Raw genomic sequence first — 14158 nt, 5'->3', positions numbered from 1 at the left:
GGAACAGCCTAAGGCAGTGGTCGGCAAACTGCGGCTCGGGAGCGCGCATATTAGAGCTCTGTTGGCCCCTTGTTGGTAGATCGTCTACAGGGCCAGGGCCTTGGATGGCCTAAACCCCACAGGGCCCTCCCGCGTTGTGAGGCTGAGTCCTTTCTGTTCCCTGTCACTGTTCAGGCTGTCCTGTCCCGGGTGGTGACTGAGAGGAGTGGGGACAGCCTGTCTGGGGTGGTGACTGAGGAGTGGGGACAGGAGGGCTTGGAGGTATTTTTGAAACAGACCAGGAGCCTGGGAAGGACAGAAGTGTGGCTCCCAAACGCAACTGCTTCAGGTCCGAAATATGAATGAGAGGAGAGGGGAGCGGGCGCGGCTGAGCTCGCCGTGAGAACCCTGTTTTAGCTGACTGAAATGTTAGCTAACAGGTTCGTACTGTATAGACAAAAAGCAGACCCGTGGCTGGAATCCAAACACAGAGGCTGTTTAGGTGGGGCCTTTCCTTCCGCGCATCCTCTGGAGCTCCGCGCTCAGCCCGCGTCCGCCCGTGCTCAGGCCCAGCTGCTTTTGGGTCACCTCCGTTGTGAAATACGCCCGACCTCTGTAAGCCCGAACCCTCTACTTGTACCCAAAGCATGTGTGTAATTACGCACTTGGAATATGCACAGATATTCCCTTCTCACGGCTACAACGCCATCTCATTCGTTCCGATGTCATCGGCTGAGGGTGCATGGAGGTCACGGCTGTGCAGGGAGAGGAGTGGCGCGTGCGCTCTGGAACCAGGGCGCCGGTTGTATCATCTGATCCCCGCGGGCTGGGGTCTCATCTGGAAGGCAGAGGCATTAGAACCTACCTTCCAGGCTTTTAGAGTTCAGTCATATGACAGACAGATGGGATTGTACACTTGCAGGGAGGAGGGATTCATGATTGCAGGAGGACTTCAGTGCTCTATACATGTATATTCATATATATTTTTAAGTGATCATAAGTCATACACATATATATCCTCCCTTCCTTTTTTAAAAAATATGTTTTTATTAATTTCAGAGAGGAAAGGAGAGGGAGAGAGAGATGGAGACATCAATGATCAGAGAGAACCATTGATTGGCTGCCTCCTGCATGCCCCCTACTGGGGATGGAGCCCCCAACCCAGGCATGTGCCCTTGACTGGAATGGAACTTGGGACCTTTCAGTCTGCAGGGCGAGGCTCTATCCACTGAGCCAAACCAGCTAGGGCATATATCCTCTCTTCTGTATTATTTCTCCTCCTCCTATTTTTTCAGTTCCAGATGGAGGAAGCTGTCTGAGGAATCAGCAAGGTGAAAAATAAAAGTCACACTTAAATTTACTTTCCAAGTCTCATGTCCCAAAGGCATGACCAAGTTACAAAGGTAGTATCAAATATTCAGACATATTTAAAGAGATACCGCATGGTGATGACGAACATGAGCTGTAGCATCAGACAGACCAGAGTCCAAATTCCAACGTTTCCCAGCTATGCTTAGCTGCTCTGAGCCTCAGCTTCTTAATCAGTGAGATGGGTATAATAATACAGGCTTTATCGGTTACTAATATGCTGTTTTGCACAATGCCGGTAAGCCTGCAATACACAGGAGCTACTCATCATCATATTTTATAAGCATTTTATTGTTTCACAATTTCTATGAACTGAGGTTTCTTTGATGACCTTGAAGGGCTGATGTTTGTTCATGCCTTCATTTATTCAACAAATATTTATGGAGTTCCTCCTATATGTCAGGCACTGTGCTAAGCTCTGTGAAGTTTTGAATGAAAGAGTATTTGTAGGAGGTCACACTTCAAACATGAGTAAAGCACTTATTCTGCTCCCGGAGCCCTTTGTCAAGTTTCAGGGGCTGTAAATTGGTAATTAATTTTGATTCCTCTATTAATTTTGGAAGGCAAATGTGATTACATTTAAGAAAAGGATTGGATACTGGTATCTTCTTTTATCTCTCACTACATTATTTTTCTTGGCTTTTTTTGTTGTTCCAAACGAGATTTGAGGTGGCTTAAATAAAACCTAAGGAAGACAGATCAAGAGCCATAAAACATAATAACGTAATGGGGACCTTAGTTGAGCCAGATACATAGTATAAGACTATCTATTGCAATAATGCACAAATCTGAGAGCTGAGCTTCCTAGTAATCCAGGGGAAATGGAAAAGGATGAGTTAAAGGTCATATGGAACAATCAATAAAAGTGAACCAACTCATCAAGACTCACTTTCTTTTCCCTTCAGTGGTAAACTCTGAGAGGTTCTGACATAAAACTCTAAGGACCATTGAAATGAAAAGTAGCCCCCAAATAAAACTGTAACCATAGCGACAGGAGTGTTCTTTGTGTGGCTGTCTCCTGCACCAAGAAATGACAAGCGTTGATGCATGTAGATGCGGAAGGAAAGCATCCCAGTCACGTTGGGAGGCTTTCTGGTGCTGTGTGTGAGGGAGGAACTGCTTGAAGAGACTCCAGGGAAATAAAGTGTTTGCGTTGTCTAAGATTGTTTCCTTTCAAGTATCAATTGTTTCAACCAGGCATTTTGCAAGGGCGGGCAAGCAGAAAACTGTAGATCCAGTTATAGATGACATATCTTAATGTTGTTGACATAGGCAAAAACATGGTAGAATAAAAACACTAAAAATAAAAAATAGGCCACCAACTAATCTGTTGATTGAAGAAACTTTCACCTTCTCCACTGTATATGACTTTAATGGTACTTGATAGCAACTAGAAAATCTAAGACTTTCATTTTTTTTATGAGAAAGTGTAGTCAATATTTGCTGTTTTTTAAAAAACATATATTTTTATTGATTTCAGAGAGGAAGGGAGAGGGAGAGAGAGAGAGATAGAAACATCAATGCTGAGAGAGAACCATTGATTGGCTGTCTCCCACATGCCCCCCACAGGGGATCGAGCCCGCAACCTGGGCATATGCCCTTGACCGGAATCAAACCTGGGACCCTTCAGTCTGCAGGCCAATGTTCTACCCACTGAGTCAAACAAGCTAGGGCTTCATTTGTTCTTAATTATGATTATTTTTATGGTTCATTGTGTGTAATGTATCATTACAGTGGCTTTGATAATAAGGGGTAACTCTTAAAAATATCAAGTTGAGCTCTAGCCGGTTTTGCTCAGTGGATAGAGCATGGGTCTGTGGACTGAAGGGTTCCAGGTTCGATTCCAGTCAAGAGCACATGCCCGGGTTGTGGGCTCAATCCCCAGTAGGAGGCAGCCTATCAATGATTCTCATCATTGATGTTTCTCTCTCTCCCTCTCCCTTCCTTTCTGAAGTCAATAAAAAGTATATATATATATAAAAAAATCAAGTTGAAGCTGTAGGCACATGGTCTCCCAGGAGCCTCGAAACGGTGGTTAGATATAATGGATGAGAGCACAGCCCTAACCGATTTGGCTCAGTGGATAGAGCATCGGCCTCCGGACTCAAGGGTCCCAGGTTCGATTCTGGTCAAGGGCATGTACCTTGGTTGCGGGCACATCCCCAGTGGGGAGTGTGCAGGAGGCAGCTGATCGATGTTTTTAACTCTCTATCTCTCTCCCTTCCTCTCTGTATAAAAATCAATAAAATATATATATATTTTTTTTTTTAAAAAAAGGATGAGAGCACAGGAGAGAAATATGGGCTGAGGACAAGGATGTGGGAATTGTTAGTGAGAGGTTGGCCATGGGACCTCAGGGAGTGCCAATAAGAGAAGAGGGTCTGGGGCAAAGTCCTGGGGAACACGGACATGTACTGCTGGCTAGAGGACATCCTGCAAATGGCAGGTCCACCTGTGATGTGACGTCAGGTGAAGGCCTGAACTCTTGGTGGCTTGGTTTCTTATCTGTAAAGGAGATAATTGCAGTAAATATCTGAGTGTTACGTGGGAGATGAAATGAGTTACATATAAAGTGCTTAGCAGAGTGTTTGCCCGTAGTCAGAGATCAGTGTGTGTTAGTAACTGTTTTTCTCATGTGGCCGCGTGAGTCGCAGCAGGAAGAGCACAGGGAGTAATGGGCCTGAGAATCAATGGAGAGTCTGGTTTTGAAATTCACCTCCATAGGCGGTGAGACCTGAGGCTGACTGCTTTCACTTCTCTGGAGGTTCCCAAGCCTTGGCAAGATGGGGACAATACCCTAGTCCCCTCCTTTCCTGGGGTGACGTTGGAATTAACTAGGGCCCACGGATGTTTTAATAGCAAGCTTCACAGTCCTACAGACCCACTCCGTGCCCACATTCCTTAGGTAGCCAGGGCATCAGGAGCGGTACAGACTCCAGGGGATTCTATTGTGCAGCTAAAGGAGCGCGCCTCCTTTAGAAGGACCTTGTGGAGGCCAAGGTGAAAGGGCTTGGCCATGAAACCTCATTGTTTTCCTGTGCTAGCTCTGAATTCTCTCTCCCTTTAACTTTGAAAAAAAAGTAAGTCTTGTACTTAAAAAAAAAAAAAAATCCCCTTTCAGCACAGGCCATCATGCAAAACAGACTCTTGCCGATGCTTTATCTTTGGCTCCAAAGAAAGTCCAGCCACACCCTAATAATAACGGGCCCGCGGGGCTTTTTCTGGGCTAAGCAGCATGGGGCAGGTCATTAGAGAGTTCTCTCCAGCTCTGGAAGCTCTGGAAGCCTGGGATTTGATAAGACGCCGAGCACCCTCTGCGTGGGAGGGACGTGGGGAGGACCTTGACCGGGGCACTAATGCCAAGCTCCAGTTTCCTAGGAAGGAGCAGTGCAACCCTAGGGGGAGCGTGCTGCGGGGTGAGGAGGAGGCAGCTGGTGTAGGACCTGTTGTGTGTACAGAAATTGCACGTTGAAGCTCTGACACTGGGAGGGAGAGGGATTCTACCTCGTTGAGCAGCAGTTCCTGCTTCTCTCCCTCTTCTCCCATCTATTTCTTCATTGTTGTCACTGGAATCACAGAGACATTTTGGTTGGTCCCGTTTTTATGTCTTGAGCTAACCCCAGTGGGCCTCTGTCCCGTGAGGCCCTGTCAGCCAGTCAGTCAGCATGCAGTCCCCAGGGATTCACCTGGAACCACAGGTTGGGGCTTACTGAGGGCTTTGTGCTAATGGTTACTCATCCACAAGCGTATCTCACATTTGCTAGTAGATTCCTGATGTTTTAATAGCAAGCCTCCCAGTCCCAATCTCACCAATTAGATTTCTGCTCTTTCTTACTGCCTTGAGACTGGGTTCCCAAATTCCTTTTATCAAGTTCATGCAAGTCACTCCATCCATCCAACTACCCATTTATGAAGCCACTCACCCACCCATTCACCTGCTCTCACTGACCCATCCTCAGTCCATCCATCCATCCATCCTTCCTTCACTTACTCTTCAACCAAGTTCAAGTTCCTAGTCTCCAAAAGGATTATTTGATATTTCCTCTATTATCCCAGGGAGACAGAATTTACTCACCATATAATTATTTCATTTTGCTGCAAAAAGCTTTATCGTGTCATTTGGTGCCATGCATGGGAGAGGGCTTCATGGTGGTTAAAGAACGGCTAGTGGTTTGGGGAGAGGCTCAGGTCACAGCCAGGCACCAGGGGATGCAGAGGAGCCTCTCAAAGCCTCTGGGCTCCAAAGGCTCCTAGTCGTGCTAGAGGGTGAGCGTTGGAAGAGATACTGGCCCAGCCCAGCCTGGGGGCCGGCAGCCTGTGGAGGTGCCAGGTGTCGCCCATCTTCTTGATGAGTTTTACCTCCTCACCCAGGAAGTGGTTCTCTGGGAAGTCACAGAGATGAGGGTCTGCACGGGGAGAGCCCAGGACTGGCAGCTCCAAAAGGGCCTGGCTCAGGCTCCTCTCCAAGGCCAGGGCGGCCTCCATGGCCCTGAGTTTTGCCCACTCACCTGGAGAGGCTCAGCACGTCCTGGAAGAGAATTCGGCCACCGGGCTGGTTTTGCAACTTTAAGAGACACTCAGCGCCCTCAGCTTCTTCTCCGCCAACTTGTGGAAGAAGCAGCCCACGCCCTCGAGAGCCACATCTCATGGTCAAAATAGAAGCCCAGAGAGAGGTAGGTATGGGAGGCCCGCAGATGCGGATTGGCCAGGCGGTTGACCACAGCCTCCGCCTCGGTGGAATAATTCTGACAAATTTGGGAGCTCATGGCTGTTCGGCAATAAGGAGTTAAGGTAGAAAAAACAAAACAAAACAAAAAAACCGGTGTGTTGGCTGGTCCCTGAGGTGGTTCTGAAGGTGGCGACTGGATAAGATGCAGGAGAGTGGCCAGAGGCTGGAAGAAGGGGCATCCCTGGGTCTGTTCCATCCAAACACTGTTGAAGCAGAAGACAGATTTGGGACCGCCGAGGACACTGCCTAGTTATTTTATTATTGTAATTAATCAATTGAACCATCAATTCCAAAAATTTGGAGGCTTTCTCAGTGATTGTTATTGGTAGTTACTACTGAGGATACAGTAACTAGCCTAACTTGAATCTTGAAGGTTGAGTAAGCATTTTCCAGGTGAAGAAAGTGCAGCGAGGAGTGGAGAAGAGCCTTTCCGGCATAGGGAACAGCTAGTGCAAGGTCTTGTCGGTAAGAGAGGAAGTGTAGCTTATGGGGAGCAATGCCAGGGTAGCGGGGAGATGGGCGGCACAAAACCTCCAGCAGTCAAGCCTGGAGAGATAAGCAAGCGCCAGGTGATGAAGGGTCTTGGTGTCCTGCTATGATTTCTGGAGCTGCTGAAGGGATTTTGCATTTGAAATTGATTCTTTTGACCAAACCCAGAAGCAGTTGTGCTTCCAGGTTTTCCATGTTCAGTCAGTAGACAGTCTCAGAGTCACAACTTATCGACTTAGCCTGGGAGCCGGTGCCATTGCTCTTTGTCCACCACCTTACAGGGCCAGCCACCCCTTCTGCTCTGACTCATTCTCCTCCCCATATCTAATCACTTTTATCTGGCAGTTTCTAACGTAAGTCTGAAAATCTAGTCAGAGTTCAAGTAAATGTTTGTTGAATGAATCACTAATTCCCGTTGAGTGTATTATGTGTGTGTAAATGTAAGGCCTCTGAATTTCTTTCTCTGTCTCTGGCCTACTTTAGGTTACATTGGTAGAAAGGGACTGGATCAGCAATTAAAAAATCAGGCTATAGGCCTGGCCCAGCTCTCTCACTGACCAGCTGCACCTCTTGGCCAAGTCTGCATGCACTTTGGGGCCTCTTTGAGATAGAAGTGGTAGCTTAGCTCTGACTTGCCTGATGCCTGTGAGTTGGGACCAAGTCTATACCTGAGAAAGGACCTTGCTAATTGTAGAGAGTGGCACATTCTTAGGGTAGCATCCTAGCTCCATCCTTAGTTTATGGAAAATCTCCGTCATGTCTACTATATCAGACATGGTCTTTGCAGGATACCGATAGTACAGTTGGGAGTGTTTTATCAAGTAACTTTATAAAGGGGTACATGGGGTTTGGGGACACCAAAAAACATTAGGGCAATACTTTGAGACTATTTCCCCAGACCTGAAGAGTCAAAGGGAAGGAGACAAGGGATCAATATACCAACCTCTCTCCCTGTCTCCTTCCATCTCCTGCTAGTGCCTCCCATAGGCTGAACCCAACCAGAAGCCAGGGTCAAGGCTATCACTGATGTTGTCCATAAAGGTCAGCCTCTTGGGACACAGAACGAAGTGAAGAAGTATGTAGAGTATCTCTGGGGCCCACATGGGAGGAGTCCTGCATGTCTACCCTCCCACCTTTGTTGTCTCTCCCCTCCAAAGCTGTTCCCATTGCTATAACTGTCCTGCCCTCTCGCCCTATATCTGACTCACTCCTGTTTGTCATCCAGCCTTTCACTCAGGCCTCATCTTCCCCAAGAAGCCTTCCTCAGGCCCCTTTCTGTCACGATATGGGTGACACAGTAGGGATTGTTTGCCCTGTGGAGATAGGAATTCTGTCTTCTTTCTCTCCCTTACTGCTCCCCAATCTCAGCGCAGGACTTGTCAGGAGCAAACCGAGGAAGTGTTGGTTGTTCTAAGGTGAGCTTTGTGACCTTGAAGCACATGCTCCATAGGTTTCTCCTCTCCTACAAAACCTTCAGTGGCTCCCATGAGTCAGATACATTCCAAACCCCTTTCTTTGCAATCTGAACTATTCCACCATCTGCTCTCACGCTCACCTGTCTGATCCCCAGCACCCACACCGGCCAGCCTGCTGAGTTTGGGGATTCTTGTCTTCTGTTGCCATGTCTTGGGTTGTTTTGTGATTCATCCCAGTTGGGTTTGTTTTTAGAAGTTGGTATTTATTGGTATACACATGATGTCGATTGCTTCGGTAACTCCGGTAACCTCTGCAAAGTTGTGAGAGAGTTGGAATGCATCACACGGTAGTACTTACATACATTCTCTTTCCCCCAATCCAGACACACTTATCTCTCCTATCTCTGGGCTGATAAGGTACCTGGGGTATTGGGAAGGGCAGGAAAGGTCTGTGGATTTATTGGTTCCTTCTTTCACTAGTTGCGACCTTGAATGAGAAACTTAGTTTTCCACCTTTTTGAGAAGAGAGCCATACTACCCTTTTTCTGGGCAACCCCATGAGCTTTTATATGTGAATGAGGAAGCCTTAAGGCAATGTCGGTAGGTAAAATTCTGCACTGTCCCACACTGCCATTGCTATTTTCATATCAAATGATAGTTGATGCAAATTTCTCAAATATTATGATGCTCAGCACTGATTGGAAATTAGACTCAGCATTAGATCGTATTATTTAATGCATTAATAAAGAAGCCTATATGATTATACCACAAATTTGTTTTTTAATATTCTTATAATTGGGGATTGCACATTGATTTTTTTTGCAATCACATGCATTTTATTATATGCATGTAAACACATTATTTTGAGATGTCCAGAGACTGCCAAATAGGTCCCCAGAGCACTAGTGCAGAGCCCAAACACAAACCCACAACCTCAAAAGAATTCAGATTCAGATTCCAAGAACTATCCTCAGGGGAAACTGCCCCAGCCCCAGGCCACAGATTCCTGTTGTCTCCAGATGCCCCAGGAAAACAGAGGAAGGGGCTTGGAAAGGGAAAGCAGGGGGGTGAAATGTGAAGCAACGCTCAGGGAGGCAGGGAGAGCTTTTGGGCTTCAATCCCAGGTCTGCCTTGGGCGTGATCTATGTCTTTGAACAAATTCCCTCTCCTTTCTGAGCCTCAATCTGTCCACCTGTACCACTGCTGATAACAGTACAGCAGGTCCTCTAATCATGTCTTTTCATTGTAACGTTGATGAGATGCTATAGGGACTTAACCTTGTTTATATCAATTAGTAAAATGGGTTTCCTGATACATGGTTTTGCCTACAGTCGCAGAACTTATTGAGGACGTTAAGTAAGGACTTAGTACCTATCTTGCAGGGTTTAATGGTGTTAATATATACATGTCTTCTACTGAGTTGACACACACAATAGGCACAAAGCCATAAAAAAGAAGGCTGGGGCCCTAGCTGGTTTGGCTCAGTAGATAGAGCGTCGGCCTGCGAACTGAAAGGTCCTAGGTTCGATTCCCATCAAGGGCACATACCCGGGTTGTGGGCTCGATCCTCAGTGGGGGACTTGCAGGAGGCAGCCGATCCATGATTCTCTCTCATCATGGATGTTTCTATCTCTCTCTCCCTCTTCCTTCCTCTCTGAAATCAATAAAAATATATTAAAAAAAAAAAGAAGGCTGGGGAACAAGCTTCCTGTCCTCTAGGGAGGGGGAGGGGGTGAACAGCCTGCAGAGTGGGCCTTCACCTGCCCTTATGCAGGCAGCCTGGAGGCAGTCCCCACACGTCTGATGGATGTTGGACCACCAGGAGTCCTGAGGCTGGCATTCGGGGTCTGAAAACGCAGGAAGTGTTCCTCGCTTGGGTGCCAGGCCTTAGGTTCTTCAAAGGACCGTGGTGCCCTGAGGTGGTCAGACTTTGTGGGGCGTGAGGTTGGAATCAGTCTGCCTTTTCCCCACTTAAGGGAAAACAGGCCGTTAATGGGGCTGCAGTGGTTGGGCCTGGAATGCCTAGGCTGTGAGCACACCTTGTCCTCAACTCACCTGGGTCTGCCTGTGGCCAAGGGCCCCAGCTCCCCATGTGGCCAGCTCGGCCCGGTTTTCATGAGGCGGGCATGGCGGGACACAAGGCAGGGACTGGGTATGGATGAGTGTGCACAGTGGGCCGGAGCTGATTTGCTGGGGTGGTCAACGTCAGAGTAGCACTAGGGTGTGACAAGAGAGACCCCTGGGGACACAGATTTTAGGAGGCCCTCTCTCCCAGACTCCACCCTGCACTTGCACAACCTTGCAAATGAGGGTGTCCTTGAATTTCCCACCAGACCCTGTGTCCTGAAGTGTGCAGGTGAGTCTCGCAGGCCAGGTTTTCAGATTGGACTTCATACTGAAACCATCTGAAAAGCTTGTTAAAATGCAGAATTCCTCCGGAATCTCTGTAGGATTTCTTGGAATCTGTACATATCAATGTCCCTCAGGTCCTGGCCATGGGGCCAGGCAGATCGCCTCAGTAATGTGGGGATGAAACAACCCCCCAGATCTCTATGGTTTACACTTTTCCTTGCACAGAACTTATTGGATTTTCACCATGTCCACTTTTCAAAGAGGAAGAGCACATCAGTGATTATGTGACAGAGCCAGAAGCAACAGTATTCTTTTGTTCATTCATTTTCATTTAGCAAATCTGGATGAAATATCTGCTGAGGCGCCACAGGAAACTGCTACCTATCAGGTATACACATGCACGTGTGCATATAGACGAGTTAACATCCGAGGGCTATGGAGTCAGAGGAAGGAGCAGTGAGGGCATGTGTGTGTGTGTGTGTGTGTGTGTATGCGCACTCGCGTGCGTTGGGAGAAGTCCCAGAAAGCTTCCCAGAGGAGGTCTGGGGCCGGGTTTTTGTTTTTTTAAAAATAAATTTTATTGATTTTTTACAGAGAGGATGGGAGAGGGAGAGAGAGAAACATCGATGAAAAGAGAAATATCAATCAACTGCCTCCTGCACACCCCCCACCCCACCCCCGCACTGAGGATGTGCCCAAGTGACCAAGGTATATGCCCTTGACTGGAATTGAACCTGGGACCCTTCAGTCCACAGGCCAATGATCTACCCACTGAGCCAAACCAGCCAGGGCTGGGGCTGGGTTTGGAAGGTTGAGTGGGATTTCACCATTTATGGAAAGGCATTCTTGCAGAGGGAGGGGTGCATACCAAGTTGTGCTTTGTTGGGCTTGACAATGTTGACTACCTGGGGGTTAACTGAGAAGAGGCTGGGTAGGTAGCCTGGGATGAAATGGCTGAGTTTGGATGGTTTCCTTCAGGCCACAGGGAGCCACCGAAAGTGTCTGGACAGAAGAATGACACTTGTGGTTTAGCCCGGTGCTTCTCAAACATACTATATGAATCGCCCGGGCATCTTGTGGAAATGCAGATTCGGACTCCACAGGTCTGGGGCGGGGCCTGGCATTCTGCATTTCTAACAAGGGTGCTGCCTGGGCTGCTTGGTCCCTGGGTCCCACTCGAAGTAGGAAGATGTTAAGTGGCTGTGTTTAAAACCAGTGTGGGCTGACGAGGGGTGAGACTGGAGGCAGGAAAACATCAAAGCAGGTGCTGGGGAGCAGGAGCTGGTGGCTCCACGAGGCTGTTGCTTCTGCAGTGAGCTTTGGGACTCAGGCCCCATCATCCCTGGGTTATGGCGTTCTCCATGTGGGGTCAGAATCCAGCTTCGCTCAAGTCTCTGAAGATGGTGAGTTTCGGGCAACTGACATCCATGCTCTTGGGGGATCATCCTAATCTATTTTTAAAAAATATTTTTCTTATTGATTTTGGAGAGGAAGGGAGAGGGAGAGAGAGATAGAAACATCAACGATGAGAGAGAATCATTGATCAGCTGCCTCCTGCATGCCCCACACTGGGGATCGAGCCCACAACCTGGGCATGTGCCCTGACCAGGAATTGAACCATGACCTCCTGGTTCATAGGTCGAAGCTCAACCACTGAGCCATGGCGGCCAGGCCATCCTAATCTATTGCTGTTCACTCTAGCACAGGCTTGGAACGGTTTTGCTAGCAGAAAAAGACTCTCTTCCATGCTGGGGAAAATAATACGACCCTAGGGGCAGGACCCATAGACTGTGACCAGCTGTTTCAGTGGTTTCTGTTACTATTTGTGAAGTCTTCATTCTTGTCATCTGCTAGCAGAGGAGTGGTGGCAGTTGCCAGAGGTTTGAGGCAAAAAAAAAAATCATGGGAGAATTTGCATTTGAGAAAATTCCATTCATTGACTTAATTAATTCTGGGAACTCAGAAAAGACCACCATGATCCTTTAGCCGCGAAAATGCTTGGGATGGCCTTGGAAATGCCAGAATTCTGCAGGACCAGCTTTTGGGAAGTCCTGTACTGTGCAGTTTTGTACCCTGAGTATTTTGCCTGTATTTAAAGTTTTTGAAATATTAAATGGTGCTATAGCAACATAAGGTGAACTTAATACAGGGAATGAAAATAATTAAATCCTGAGGGGCGGTGATAAATCTTGAAGTCATCACCCTGCCACACTCATCCTTCCATGTCAATATTTCCTGTTGTTTTTTTTCCAGTCCTCATCATTATGCAGACTTATTATTATTATATTTTTTAATGCAGTGCAATTACATTCGATTCTGTTTTTTGCTTTTTCTGCTTGACATTGCAGCATAACTGTTTTTCCATGTTGTTATGCAGGCCTCATAACCAAGTTCATGGGCTGTATAATTCCCTGGTTAGATGTCTGATAGCTTATTTAAGCCTTGCTATTGGCCATTTAAGTCACATGGTGCTATTAAAAAGGGAATGAGCAACACTGTTAGTGGGAGTGTGAAACGGTACAACCCTTTTGGGAAAGCAATTTGGCAATATGTACCACAGGCCTGAAAAATGTTCATTGCCTTAGAGCTAGTCATTCCACTTCTGGGAATCTCTCATAAGGAAATAATCTAAAGTGCAGAGCCGGATTTATGCATCTAGATCGAAACTTGAGGTAGAAGAGAGACAAACTTGAAGCAACCTAAATGTTCACACATAGGGGAAGCATTATGTACATGATGACACAGCTGCTCAATGGAGTATTATGCACCCATAAAAAATGTTTATGAAGAGTTTATAAATGGAAAATGCTTGCATTATGATTGAAATAAGCAGGATATAAGATTTTATTTATACTATGATCTAGCTGTGTAAAAATAGTTTACTGAGTATGTATAGAAAAAGCAGGCGCTGGGGAGTGGGGAGCTGGAGGGGTATCTACCAAAATGTTAACGGTGGTAGAAATAGGAGTGATTTTGCTTTTCTTTCAACTTTTCATGTCTTAAAAGAAAGTCAGTTTTGTTCTGATAAAACAGTACCCGATGTCCATTGAAGAAAACTGGAAGCATTAAAGAAATATGTAATCTAGAAAGTTAAGCCATGTTCATTGCCCTCTTTGCATATATCTAAAACACATGTTTCCAAAATCAAGTTAGTGTGAGAATGTCAGGCCAAACTATTTTTGGAGCAGTTGTACATATTTCTCTTTGTCTTATAGAATTCTCTTGCTTTTTTAATTAAAAAAAAATACATGTATCCTAAGACAACATAAGTTCTACATAATGTAATTTTTGGGTGGTCAGCATCATAGTATCTGGATTTTTCTTTATAAGAAAGGAGGCTGAGATCAGCTACCAGGGAAAATTAGCACGGGTCCTGCCCATTATCAGACAGGCATCACTGTCGAGTTCTGAATTTCCTGGATGCCTGGATGTGGAGTCGAGTCAGTTTGTTGACCAGGTCCTTGATAGTCTAGATCATTTACATTGTTTCAAAATTATTCTTTATAAGAAAGCTAAAGTAGAAAACCTGTACATTTTGATATTTTCCAAATGTTCTGTCTGACCAAATATTTATAATAATTAGAACAATCTTTAAAACATACAGTACATGATGAGTTCTTCAGGAACGAATGGATTAAATAAATGATGCTAACTACGTTCAGGAGAATACTATAGTTGTTAATGATAAAATAGAGCTCCATGTTTATGGACGTTGAAAACATGTCTGCAACATGTTAGCCACATGATAAAAGTAAACTACAACATGCACACTATGATCCTGATTTGTGACTATCATGTTCAGTATGACACACACACACACACACAC

The 14158-nt window shown here is 46.2% G+C and overlaps 1 long non-coding RNA gene across 1 annotated transcript in view; it reads left to right on the top strand.

Annotated features, from left to right (window-relative positions):
• The window catches only part of LOC111825859, a 157308-nt gene that overhangs the window by 39370 nt on the left and 103780 nt on the right, over positions 1-14158 (top strand). The window lies entirely within an intron of this gene.

The sequence above is a fragment of the Myotis lucifugus genome, unplaced genomic scaffold (genome assembly GCF_000147115.1).
Source record: "Myotis lucifugus unplaced genomic scaffold, Myoluc2.0 scaffold_43, whole genome shotgun sequence".
NCBI classification, from domain to species: Eukaryota; Metazoa; Chordata; class Mammalia; order Chiroptera; family Vespertilionidae; genus Myotis; species Myotis lucifugus.
This window is presented reverse-complemented; position numbering and strand designations above follow the sequence as displayed.